This window comes from Astatotilapia calliptera, chromosome 1, assembly GCF_964374335.1.
Source record: "Astatotilapia calliptera chromosome 1, fAstCal68.1, whole genome shotgun sequence".
NCBI classification, from domain to species: domain Eukaryota; kingdom Metazoa; phylum Chordata; class Actinopteri; order Cichliformes; family Cichlidae; genus Astatotilapia; species Astatotilapia calliptera.
Window position 1 is genome coordinate 33,045,733 of NC_137422.1, and position 14,508 is coordinate 33,060,240.

The window sequence follows — 14,508 nt, forward strand, 5'->3', positions numbered from 1 at the left end:
GAAGAAAAACAATAAAAGCAACACTAATTCCTCACTGGTTGGTTTCTATCTCCATAAAATGTTTCAACCACTGTACAATACAGTGAACAAATAAATAATAAAGATTACTGATTCTTTTTATAGTCCTATTTCAGTCACAAGCCAAACCTATTTAAATTGTAAGTCTTAGCCTCTAAACTAGAATACTGTATGGTTACAATGTGGAGACAGAACAAAGTTAGACATTTAGTTTTTAAGTCTAAGCAGAGTTCTTTTTTCAAAACAACATTCATAGTTTTGATCAATAATGTGTTGAGGAAAAAAAATGCAGGGTCCCAGCTTTTTCACAAAATATTGTCTTAATAGATATGCAATTACACTGGATATTTATATATGCATGGGTATATCACCGGATTTGATACATGACTATAAGTACACTCATGAAACATGAGTAACAATATTAAGAATGTATAGCCACACTACTGGCTATGTGAAATAGAACAGCAGGGCTTGAAATTAAGCACCATTGGAAAAAGCCCCCAGTGACAAAGCTAAAAACTGTTTGTCAGTCAAACCACTATAGTCATGACTGATATTTCCAGTAATATATAATTTGGCAGCATAGCAATGGGACACCTCACTACCCTTCATACCCTGCTGGGAGAGCAGCATCAAGGCAGAACAAGTATACATCAGTGACAACAGATATGATATTGATTAAGACAGCATGAAGGGCTTAGCTGCGGTGAAGATGGGTCACAAAGTATCTTAGAGCTGTACAGGCAGGCTTACATAGCATGCACAACAGAGGATACTCAACTAGATGTGTACAAGGCTGTGCGCTGAGCCATTATGCTGAGCTTCACTCTGTGCCCTGCCTAAACTAACTCTATGTTTGATTAAACTTATCATTCAGGCAACATACTGTCACTTCTCCAATTACTATCCAAATGAGGCTCATTGCCGTTATGCTGGCATGCAGCGGCTTTGATTGGCTTCTCTGATGGGATTTTTTTTTGTCTGGGACAAAAATCTAATGTTGCTACCAGCTTATGTTGCCAGTGGTTCCAACTCTTTTTTTTTTTTTTACATTTTTCAGTTGGTATTATCTGTACTTTGGTTATTGTCTTATTTATGTCAGCACTCTAACATTGGTAAGATTAGATCGCTTAGTTTAACACCAAACTCACCTATGTTTGTTAAACATCTGTACAGCTTAATCTGGAAATACTGACACTGATATACTGATAAGCACTGATATTGTGTATCTTGGAGAAAAAGGTAGAAGTTATGTCACTGGAGGTCAGAAAAAAACATTCAGCTGTGTTTTAATTTTTTCTCTTTGGCAGAAGTCTACTTGTTTCCAAAATGTCTTTTAGTTTGGCTTGAGCCAGAGTTTTCACCACAAGGAGAAATCACCGAAGTTGGTTAGCTTCTGTGTCACTCTATTGTCAAGACACGCCTATGTACCAGCTTGAGCATTTTATGTTGTATACAGACTGTGTCCTTTACAGAGAAGAAGAAACTGCAGCTCCCTCTAGCAGCTGATAAACTGCTCTTAAATTAACCAGACTTCCTAACTCGCCCGCTATTTGTCCCCTGTTGGTGTATGCATTACTACTGCTCACTTTGTAGTACGCAAAAATTTTCTATACGCAGTCAGTAAAGCTGGCTACAGAAATAGTCCTCTTACCTACAGAGTGATGATCAAGGTCAGCTGTTAGGCTACAAAAAAACACCCATCAAAGATGTCAAATGCAGCTGGTGCAGTAAATGACCATCCACAAGCTCCTTTCATCGTGAGAGGAGGTTATACCTTTAGGGTTATGTTGAAGAGTAAAGCCAAAGTCAAACTGAAAGTGTGAAAATTAAATTCACATTTACATTTTCAGATGTAATAATAAAAAAAAATTCAAACAGTCTTTGAGTCATTAAAGAAACTAAAGCTTTTACCACCTCTGCTAAGAAACTAAACTGGCCACACAGGTAATGATAAAGTATTTCAGTACGTACATGTGACTCATAAAGTATTGCAAAAGATGTGGAATGCTGCTCAGTACACTGGTGCTTGTTTGGCTGTGAAAGCGTTCTGGATTGAGGAGAGGGGGCAATCACTCAATGATGCGTTACGTGAGATGCTTTCCAAACAGTGAGTGAACTGACCCCTGAAGCCAGGTCACTCCATGATGCCCCAGTGTCCAGCCAGGCTCCACCCTCTCCTGTGAGAAGGGGCAGTTGGGGACTCACAATGCCGCAATTCTTCTCTGTAATGAAGTCTTTTTCCCATGAGAGAGAAAGGCTGGCCCATTGGATGTCTGGCAGTCAAACAACTGACTCCAAAGTTGGGGGTGGGGTTGAAGGTAAATGAAGAGGGGGTGAAGGGTCCAAAGAGGCTTGTCATGTCATTCTGCTGGAGGCTGTCCTATTTAGTTGGGTACCAGGAGGAAATTCAGAGAGGAGCAGGGACTGGAATTGGTACATTGTTTATTGGCTTAAGATAAAAATAAACAAAATCATGATGCTTTACAGTTGGTACAAACGTTATTTTACATCCAGCGATCCAAATACTTTGTGGGTCAGTGAATTTGAGAGAAAGAGAGAGAGGAAGAGAGAGAGAGCATGACCCCATCCCCCAGGCTAAATATAAGTGAAGTATCTGCCAGCTCTCCATGATCAAATACTGAGTTTTAATGCATCTGAATTCACAATATAGTTGATAAAAGTTTTTGTTTTCTGACTTTGCCATTATGCCATTATGGCTTATAGATTCCATCTTCAGTTGAACTGCTGAAATGCAGGTAAAACCTCGTTTAATTTCTACAACTACATTATTAATGAGTCTTTGTTTTGGAGGATGAAGCAGGGTCAGGTTTGTCTCCCTTTGCATGTTGGGAAACATCTGGAAAGCGTATGGGTCACAGTACAGTCTCTGACTGTGAGACTCTCAATGTCAGTGACCTTCACCATCACCTGTTAAAAATTTGTGTGCCAAGTACCTTATAATGCTCTATTTCAGTGACTCTTATTAGTATGGAAGTTTCAAACGTTCACTGGCTTACAGACTAAAGAAGCACCAAATCCTTTCAGTGATCCTTTTTTAACACATAAGGAAACATGCAAGTGATTTAACACATGCTAACATCTCAGAGAGTTTTTAGGCTATTTTTTTAGTAATATTATTCATGCAATTTTTTTTTGTCTGACATAGGGATATGTATACAATTGCTGTAACTTAACAGGAATTTGAATATGCAAAATCTCTTGGCAAGGAAAAAATATTTCTGGCAGCAGAAGCTTTTTTGTTTCTGTTTTAATGCACATGTAGTATAAACTCTATGACCAGTTATGCTTTATCAGGTTTTGGTTGTGCAACTAAACAGTAGACATGCTGAGCAAAAGAGAGTTTTGGAAAATGCAAACTCTCTCTTAAAATCACTGGCTATCATCTGAAGACAATTTAGCTTTTTAAAATTTCTTCTATGTTTATAAACAATGGCTAGAACATGGAGAAGGAAATCTCTGTAAGCCCGGATATCCATTATCCACCATCCAAATAATCTGGCTAGACCAGATGTCCTCTGCTGCCATAGGTTACATCACCACACTAGCCAATGACTTTCCACACTGGTGTTACCTAAATCTTTGAGTATTAAAAAATACAAACAGAAAAAGTTAAGCTTTAAAAAATATCATTGCTTTTGTGTATAAAGTCGAAGAAACACATAAAAGCTTAACACACAAGCGTAATAATTAATAATTAGCTGTTGCAACCGCGTCTTGGTATTTTTCTCTTGGTCTGTTCCAGCACAGCAGAATCAAAGAGGAGCTTCTTTGGTTTCTCTGTTGTTTCTACTGTATCTGACTTTGAGGCATGATTATTGCTAGTAGACCTCTGACCTTAAAATGGTATTGCAGCTTAATCCAAGATTACGCATGTTTTCTCAGTACAAAGTACAAATCTCCCTCCATCTATCAAAGTTAAATGCTTTGAAAATCGGAGAAACAGCCCAAGGATAAATCTGTGAGGATAAAAAAGCAACAAATATGAAAAGGCCATTTCTGACCTCAGGACAACCCCAGATACAGCCAGTCACATTATTTGCTCTCACGCACATTCAGATGGAATGGGAAAACAAACAATGTCCTATTCATATTCTGTTCTTTCTTGTTTAACTACTGCTCACACAGATCTTTCCCCCTTCATCAGAACATCTACATGTCCACATCTACATCCCCATAATATTGCCTCTAATATTATCTTCTAAGACCTGGCAGCACCTTAATTTAAAGCATTTTGTCATTGGAAGATCGCACACAGAGCCACACCTTGACGTGGCAGACCTCATCACTGGTTTGTTTGCTCAATGTCTCCGGTTGTTCCTCTTGGTTTCAACACAGTTTGAAGTCTTTTCCACTGCAAAGTTTGCAAGGCTGTAATTGGGAGCAGATGAGGAGGCCCCTGCGTGCCTCCAGAGTGATGTCAGCCATGGTGTAGAGAAAAGGACTGAGCGATGAGGAGGGGGTTAAGGGGATGGGTTTGGGGCAGATACATGTATTAAGTAAAGGTGGGCAATTCTTTGCAGATCTGCAGGTGGGCCAACTGGCATCAGCACCACTACGAAACACAGTCAAGGCATTCACACAGATACCAAATGTGTATAAACCTTTTTTTTTTTTAATCCTTAATTAAAAGCATCTTTGGGGTAGTGTTAATGAGATAGATTCTTCTTTCCATGATGGAAATTATGGTCTCTTTATGGTATTGGAAACTAAGCAAAATGCTTCTTTGCAACACAAGACATATTAATATGCTGCACAATGTTTTCACCATCTATTATCTAATCAAAGAGACTCGTGAAGCTTTTTTCCCCCATTTTAAGCTTTAGTGTAACTGCTTTTTGTAGTGCCCTGCTTGTTGAGATTCTGTGATCTAAAATGTAAATTCGTTGAGCACTTTGCTCTTATCCTAGTACACACAAACCTTGCCCACCTAGTGCTGCCCTGACCCATTTCGCTGCATGCAGGACATTTGCATGAAAGGAATGAAACTCGATGCCAAAATAAACATCAATTAAAGCTGTCAAACGCCACCAAAAACAGCTGCAGCTTTGAACAGCTCGACCAGCAGGCTTCAAAAGAAAGCCATCTTTAAAGGGCTGCCTTGCATGTACCAAAGGCCAGGCTGGAATTAGCACGGCCTAGGTTAAAACAGAAATTACCTCTGCTAATGAACTGAGACGAAAGATGATTTCAGTAAATCCTCTGATAAAGTAACAGATATCGCTTCTGTCATTTATCATTCAAGTGCACATGTATGCAATGTATACATGTGAGTAGTAAAGAAAACATAAGAAAAAATATAGGTTTGTGTTTTCTAATACAGACAAATATGTATTGCTAATATAACTTGAAAACATGAGCACTTTTTAAGCAGACACATTTCAGTTCTGTTTGCTCTTTGCAGCTGTAGATTTCAAATAAAGCAACGCAGCTATTGTAAAGATAAAGGTTGTATAAACAAAGCTGACAGGTTCTCGGGAAGAGGGGAAGGCAAACAAATATTTGTTCCCTTCTTTGCAGAGAGCACAGGAAGAACTGTGGTAATTTGTCAATACAGCCTTTTGTTTGATTTTAATCTATTATGGCTCCTCTACTCTTGTCCATTTACTCATACAGAGCTCCCATTGCGTTACTGCCACGGTTCATTATTGCTTCAATATCATATTTTTTTTTCTAGACAGACTAAAAAAAGGTTTTGTTCAAGATCTGGCTTCTCTTGGGCTCACACACACTGTAGCAAGTAATCGCTGCATTTGCTCTTTAGGATGAGTACAGTGAGATTTAGACGAATAATAACCTCACTTATACAATATGTAATTAATTAATTACAGGTATTAAAAAGATGAGAAAGTAAAGAGAACCCAATCAACCATTAATTGGGATTATTATGTTAGTTCCAGTAATATTGCAAACATTTCCCATTTCTCAAGTAACTGAGAGGTATACTACAAAACCAGGCTTTCTTTGTGTTAGCTATTGACAAAACCTAAAACCTCAGAAGGAAATAATGTGTATCACAACAGTAGTTATCAACTTTGTCTGTTAAGCCAAGCTTTCGGCTTCTCCCTCTGTTTGCTCATGTAAAAAGGGGCATTTCATGTGTCAAATAACTCTTTTTGTGAAGCTGCCATGGCTGCAGATTAGAACTCTAAAACTTTAAAGTGGATACATTTTAAACATTAAAGGTTAGCATCCCACAGCCTAATAAGGGAAACATGAAAACTGCTTAAGTAGACCAAAGTGCAGTACATTTTTTTGATTGATCAGATATTATTGGAGTGTGTTCTGTGCTCTAGTTGCTGCACTTCAGCAGACAGACTTAGCAGCAGATCAGAAAACATTTATATGTTTTCTGTACCACCAAAGGAATGCATGCAAATTCCAGTGCAAATCCACAGTTTGCGCTGCTTTAACACCACAGCTGGGCTTCATTTATATTGTTACTAAGGCAGGCCTTAACATCTTGCACATATAAAACATATTTGCCCTTCAGAAAAATCTATACTGCACTTAAGAAAAAGAATCAGCGGCACTTACAGGTGACTAAAAACAAACAAACTCTGAACATAACCAGCTCCTGACCCTCAGCACTAGTGCTCAGCACTAGTTACCATGGGGATTTAGCCAGTTAAAACAATAACCTGATTTTAAGCTCAACAGAGCTCGCTAAGTTATTTAATGTGAATCGCACTTTGTAGTACATCCCTGAGACCACACTTAATACTATGTTGTTTTACTGTAAAGACATCATTTAATACTCGTTTGATATAATGCTGAACGTCTATCGCGTATAAAAATTTGCGCCTGTTAGCCAGCAAGTTAGCACTGGCATTGCCATTGACACTTGGGAAGAGATGAAAAATAATTACTATTTTAAAGGTAAAGGCACTGAATAGGCTCATTGTTTAAAATGGCAGATAGAAGAAGGATGGGTACAGTCAGTGAACTCAAGTTTGTAAATAAATTACTTTTCTTTTAGCCATCTTACTTTTCCTCTGTTTCCGTTACATGACCAAACCTGCCACCACATGTACGCAGGTATTTTAGTAAACGTTTAATATTGTCTATCCATTTTGGCCCTTCGTCAAAACCAAAATGTTTTTTTGTCACTGAAAACTGAGCTTTTGAAAAACTCCTGCCAGCATGAAGAGTTTCAAAACCTCTGCGTCTTCATTACTATGTGGACAAGGAAACCTCTACGATTTTATCTACCAAAGTCAAGGAGTGCAACTTTATCAGACTGTGCTGTGTTATTGTTTGTGAGCTTTTGATTAGCCAATAATTCTTCAGAATTGGGGTGATGTCGCCGCCTGCTGCTTTGCATTTTCATGTGAACAAAGATATTTTTCAAAATGAGCTCATAAAAAATCTCTGTTTAAAAAAATACTTGTGTATGTGTGGACATAGTTCAAGATGGTGACAATAAAGGGTGAAAAGTGTAGAGCTTTCAAGGTTTAAAACTTTGATTTACATGTTTTAGTATGAAAGCTGTCAAAATAATAAGCATGAAAAGGAAGCAATTTGAAATACAGGGAATTATTATGATAAGATCCTAAAACTAAAACTAAACTATTTAATACTTAACGGAACAGAGCCAAGCAAAATATATTGTGCCTTGTTATGGTATGTATGGTATGTTTTTTACCATGTTAGCATGATAATACTTATTGGGATTAGAATGTAATTAATTTTGCAGATATTTGGTCACATTTTGTTAAAATAATGTTGTTGTTTTTTAAATGACCTAATGGTGGCAATAGATGATAAACACCACTAAAGATACTGCTGTTAATTTTGTGGGACACAAACATCTGCATCAAATTTTCCAAACATTTAAGAGTTGTTGGAAAGAGTTATTGAAAACTACCACGAGTGTCAACCAAAGCAGCAGTCAGGGAATTGAGTGTTTGTACAAAATGTTATGATAATTCAGTCAGTAATAAAAAAAAAAGGGAGAACTATCCAAACAAGCAGTGTTTCCATCTTTAAAGCCACACTGGTATAATGACCAAAAAGGGAAAAAAATAAACAAAAGATAAATATAAAAATCCCTTTTAGACAGGCTCAGTGCATTGTTTGTGCTCATCTGTCTTTGGACTGGCTTTTTACACAGTTTAACCGTGCTGTTACGATTTTTGTTTATTAAAGTCTCCTCGAAATGAAAGCAGAGCGTGTTCCTTCTGCTGTAAATTCTCCCTGATGTAGACAATAAAACATTTTTTGGTCTAAAAAGTTTACGCTATCACATTTTGGAGGTGGTATTAAGCACATTCATATTCCTAAGGACCTAAACAAACGTAGACCTCTTTGTTGTATTTCATACGAAAAGCAAAGCAATGAAGGCCCCGGGACATTTTCTCCACTGAAAGGGTAAACACATTTTCACCTTGCTACACACAGAGTAAAGCACCAGCCAAATTACCAAATTAACACAGAGCCATTTGAACGTCGGAAGAGAAGAAATAAAAGCTTCGCCCGCTTTGATCTGACGTCTGCAGGAGGAATCTTCTAGGCAAAATGTTAATCTACCCTCTACATTGCAGATTACCCCCGCCCTCCTTCAAAATGTGACTTTTCTCAGATGGTCAAGGTAATTTTGACCCACTTAGGCTGCTTTGATCCGAAACCCCTTTTAACAGATCCTCCATGCAAGAGTTCAAACTGATTTTGTCACTGCGACCACAGCCCCTTTGCTGAGATGCTCAGTCGAAGCTAAAGCTCTTCGAAGCTGCCAGAGTTGCTGACAGCCAGCAGAGTTGAAAGCACTTTCTAATGCTGACGTTCAGTGCAAGTGACTTGCTGCTAATGGGTTGCACTCCCATTTTTTTCCAGTGTGTGTACGTGGAAGGGGATGTCTGTCTGATACTTAAGAACAGCAGTTTTTTATTTCTTTTCAAGAAAATTATGCAGTTTGCAAATTACCTTGTTTGCGCCTGTATTTCAGATTTTTTCTTTCCTTTTTTTCTGAGACAGACTGACACCCTGCTTTATGTGGCTCTCCTTTTAAAGTCTCTCCTACTATGATTCTGGTTGCTCTGTTCTTAGACAGTGAATCGGTTCGGCTTCACAGCGGTACCCCACAGTAGCTGAGAGGTGACAGCAGCAAAGCACTGTCACAGCGGCATCACACACAGAAAAAAAAGAAATGTGATTAAAGAATCAGATAACGAGACAGAAACACAAGAGAGTGTTGAGAGACATGTTCACGGACTCTTCAGAAGCGATCTCAGAGCCTCTTTACTTGGAGACCTGTTCGCTGTCAGCACTACTCTTTTCTCCAACTTTTTTCAGGAATGTGTGAGCAGCATTCTGTCTGAGTTTACTTTGCTCAGTAACCAAAAAGCAAAAGCTTTACACTTCAGCTTCACACTGCAGTTGACTTGTATTTTCATTCCTTACTCTTGATGGATTGGTCACTTTTTCCCACTTAGCAGATATCACTGAAGTGCCTGGTTCAGCTCATGAACCCATAATGCTGGGAGTGTGGAAATATGTCTAGCAGTAAAGTGGTACTTTGGCACTAGACTTTGTAGGATGGCATAAACATAATCAAATGCTTTACGCACCAGCGACCTGTGCAAGGCTCTAAAATATGGAATGATTGCCATGGTTTCGCATTGCTGTCTGTGTATAACACCCCAAAAGTCTTCAACGTGGTTTCAAGGCCAGGTGTGATCAATACTTTATGATCAAACTGTCAGTTTGGCAGCAGGTAACACAACAGGCAACAACAGCAAAACACAGTGTGGGTAGAGTTAAAAGGCAGTTTAGCTTGTCAGGCTTATGATGGTCAGTAACAGGCAGGCAAGAAAAGTGGTTGGCAAAAAGCTGTATTGACTGGTTGACATTTCCCACATGTAGTTAGAGCAGGCAGCCTGCAAAGTTCTTTATGTTAGCTGACCTCTATGCAGGACCACCTCCTTTCAACATTTTAGAGTCTCCTACAAAACAACAGTGCCTTCATGGGCTCACTTCACTTCAGTATCTTTGAAAAACACATTTTAAGTACAGAAAACAGTATAAGAATGTTGTTGTGGGGCTGGGTAAAAGGGGCAGGGTAAGCTAACTGGTGGCTCAAGTGTGAGGTTTCAGAAAGTTTCAGTCCAAATACATTGCAAATGAAAGGAGATGTTATTGTGTGTTTCTTTTTCCGCAAAATAAAATCTGTAATGCATATTTCTATCGAATCATTGGAGTAGAATAAACAGTTAATTTATTCTACTCCATGATCAGGTGAGGTTAATTTTCCAGTTTGGTATAATGAAATTACTGGGCTACTCAAGCATTTAGTGGTTGAATAGTAACAAGGTCTAATATTTTTTTTACCTAAAATAATTTTGCATCGTTTCATTGGAGCAAAAGCTTCAGGTCCCATGCTGTTTGCTTCAGTTTGTCAAAATACACTATTTTTCTATACAGAGCTAAGAAAATGTTGAGATTTTGTCTGCAGAACCAATGAATTCGTTTTATGCACAAATTGAAAAAAATGCATTACAAAAACTACTTAAGGGTATCGACCTGTTTACTCAAGTTCCACCTGTGTAAATATATTTTAAGGACAAGATCCTAATTAGCATTTATCTTTAAACTGATCCTACTAATTACATGAAAAGTCTTTATACCATTAGGACAGTAGTTAATTTTGACCTTTACCATAATGTAAAAGTTTGTATAATGATCGATTATCAAAGGGGACCCTCATAAAAATATACCAAAAACAATGGAAAAGTGTAAAGCTGTTTCCTCAGTCTATAAATATACCTCAGAACAATGAGATGTTTGGTGGGGAGGCGAAGTCACTGAGGTGTGCAGCAGTGTAGAATTTCTCATATAGTTATTCATCTCCAAAGGTTTATCACTCACTACTGAATGTCTTGCATGCAGTGGTAACACCTAAAACTAGGGTGAGGAAACTGGAACTGGAAAAATAAATAAAAAAACTTGAACTGAAAATTACTCTCGCTGCCTTTGATGTTATATGTTTGAATAGAAGACATCCTTTACAGTTACAGCTGTGCACCTCACAATGTCAATCCAAGATAGCGTTTAGTGGGAAGAAATTAGAAATGTGCATATCTGCTGTATAGGACTGAGGAGACTGCAATGTACATAAACCAGGGTAACACATATCTCTATAAAAGAGTGCAGGCGTTTGCAGTAGAACAGACACATACTATACCATACAAAAAATATCACAGGTACAACATATTTTGCTTGGCTCAGTTCCATTAACTATTGAGAAAAAAAGTGACTATTAAGGAGAAAATGTGTGGGTAGAAAACTGGCATGGAAAATTGCACATGCACAAAAGAGCGTGTTTAATATATATATATTTTTTAAATCTATCTATATGCCACTATCTGGTAGGTTTTATTTTTGCCAGATGTCCTTTGCATGATTAAAAAACAAAAAAACCCTTGTACTAGCCCTTTGACCAGTGTGGCAACTTGTGATGTGATTAAATGACCAATTAGGGCGGGCTCAAAAACAAGTCAGTTTCCATAGACTCACGTGTTGAGATGCTCAGTTTTACAAAGATAAGTCAGATTTTTTTCAGCCAGGAGACTTTGGATTTTATCCTGTTTGGACCATTGTGTTTTGCATTTTGTTTTACTTTTTATTCACTCTGATACCCATCTCACTTTTTACCTTTGTTTTCGCTTTGCCCTTGCTTGGAATTGGGTTCTGAAAGCTGTGTCCCATCACCAGTGTGTCATGAAAGGTCACGCCGCTCAGAGACAGTAGCAGCTTTGATGAAATAGCATTATTTCATGGGAATGAGAATGGTCTGACTGATAAGATAAACTTGCAGCAACTACTGAGAAATGTGTATGAGCTAGAGGCATTGTTTGTTTGTGTTTTGATTCAAACCCTGCATATTGGCTTGTCTATTTCACAGTATATTGTTTTTCAAGTTGACTAAAAGAATTGACTTCACTTCAAAAGATTTGGTTAATGAAGCCATTTATCATAATTTAAATAATCCACACAAAGTAACAAAGTCACACTGCATATTTATTTGTTTCCACTTTCCTCAGCACTGAGAAACAAGATCCCAGCAAGACAACATCTTGAGTTTCCCCGCACCGTTCCCCTGGGTGGAACCTGTGCTTTTTCCCTGGGATTGGAATGTGTCCCAACTTGCCATGTGGCGAAAGAACAAGCCTTTTAACTTCCACTCAAAAATGCAAGAAATCTGCTAAGAATTTATGTTTCTCCTCTGGGTCAGATTTGCACATTTGTGTCTAATGAAAAACCATTTGGTGTGTGTTTCACTGTTCTCTGGGAAGACATCCTAATGGTAATTAATTGATTCCTTGCACTCCATGGCAATTATACAGTTCTAGGGAGAAATGAAAGAGAGTGCCAGCGTGTTTTGCATTAATAGCATAACCTTCTTTTGGACACAAAACGTGTGATGTCGTACCACAGGGAGTGCTAATTTGCAAAGAAATGTGTTGAGTTGTTATTATGAGAAGTCTTAGCCTTTATATTCCCATCTGTTAATGCTATGATAATGGAAACAAAGACCAGCGTCCTTTCTTCTACCAAGGTTGCTCTGTGTAGAAACTCCAAAAACAGACGATTGGAGTGTAAATAAGTGTCCATTTAACATCAGTCTTCCTTTCAAAAGAAAAAAAAAACTTTAAAAGCTGCTTTATGCTAATGTCAAGCTTAATTGGCATTAGAAAAATTGCTCTGGCATACTGAGGGCTCCAAGATTAGCCAGAAGAGAAAGAACAAGATAAAGCCTTCAAAAGGCTTATTTCAGAGGAATTGTAGCGCCCTTTGAACATCATCCAAGTTTTAAATACATTAAAAGCCTGTTGGCATACATGTAAATTAAGCGGTACCAAAGTGTTCCAAAGAATTCATGGTGAATCAGACCAAGGGTGCAAGAATAAAATGCAGAAGAAACATGTCCCAGAGAGAGAAGGGGAGGAATCCTGCCATCTCCCTCAAGCCTCTGCTTTTCTTTTCTTCTCCATGTCCATTCTGCCGCAGGCCAAGTGGCTTAACTAAGATGAAAAGAACAACAGCTAGGAGCTCCCTTGGCAGCAGAGCCCTCACGCTGTCCAAAGTGCCAGTGGTGGACCATTGTGTATAGCACATACAAAAGCCTGTTTAGTGGCACTAAGCACAGAACACCAGGGATTCCTCTTTTTTTCCTTAGCTGTCTGGCCAAACACTGGCACAGGCTGGTTGGGATAGGCCTGGGTGCAGGAATGTGTGTTTCTCACTGTCCTGTACATCATGCACAGTGCATGAATGCAAAGTGGCTTCGGTATCATTGAATAGCCCCTTACCACCTTAACTTCCCATATACTGCTTATGCCACACCTTTGTCCAAGCAATTCCTATAATAAGAAATAAAGCAATAGCTATGCTGTTTTTCTGCAACCTTCTGTATCATTGCTTGGTATGGTAATATGTCTTTGTATAATAAGTCCAGACTTAGTAACCTGGTTAAAGTGGCTGGTCAGATTTCAGGGAGGTCTCAGATCCAGCCTGTGGACTTCTATAACAGGCAGGTGCTGAGGAAAGCAACCTCTGTCATGTTGTGTTCAGTTCACCCTCTTTAATGATTTTCAACTGCTTCCATCAGGTCGTCGGTATAAAGTGCCTGCAGTGAAGACAAAGAGACATATATTATCTTTTGTACCCAGTGCTATTATGATGGTTAATAACACTAAAACATAAGGGTTGTTGCCATTGCACACTGCACTTTTTTGATGATAAAATTTAGGTTGTTTTCTCTGGGCTTATTTTTGTGTATTTTTGTATTTGTTTGTTTTTATATATCTCTATGGACATACTGCAAATCAATTTCCCATTGGGGACAATAAAGTTACCATTGAACCATTGACACACAGAGCAGATCATGTTGGGGATGAATATGGCACATCTGAAAATGACACAGAAACAGAATGCACAATTTAGTGTTAAAGACTGAGATCACAAATACAAATAGCATAAATTAGCTTCCTCTGAATGGTCATCTGACTGTGTCTCAGAGGTAGGGTGAAGAGTTGGGTCTTTTGGGAGAGGTTCAGCCCAGAGCAGGGTATTACTTTCAATCTGTATTTTTGCTATAGATTGACCGTTAATGGAAAATTAGTTTTGTTGTGGTGTTGATATAACCAGTTGTATCTTACACTGGCTCAGTCATCTCAAACTCACCTGAGTGCCTAGTGCATCAAGACGGGGGCAAATGGGCGAGTAGGTGTGAGTAAAAATGGGAGACCTGAGTCTGAGTTTATTTTAGCCAGGTTTGCACTGTAAAATACAGAAGATGACAGGAAATTTTAAAGACATAAATTTACATTTACGATGCATTTAGTTTAGAAGCCCCTTTATTCCTGTGTTTTTATGGATCATTAAACTTAAACCCATGATAATCTATGATCTATATACATAATCTATGTTACAATGAAACTAAGTAAACTTATTTATTTCAGCATGAACGTT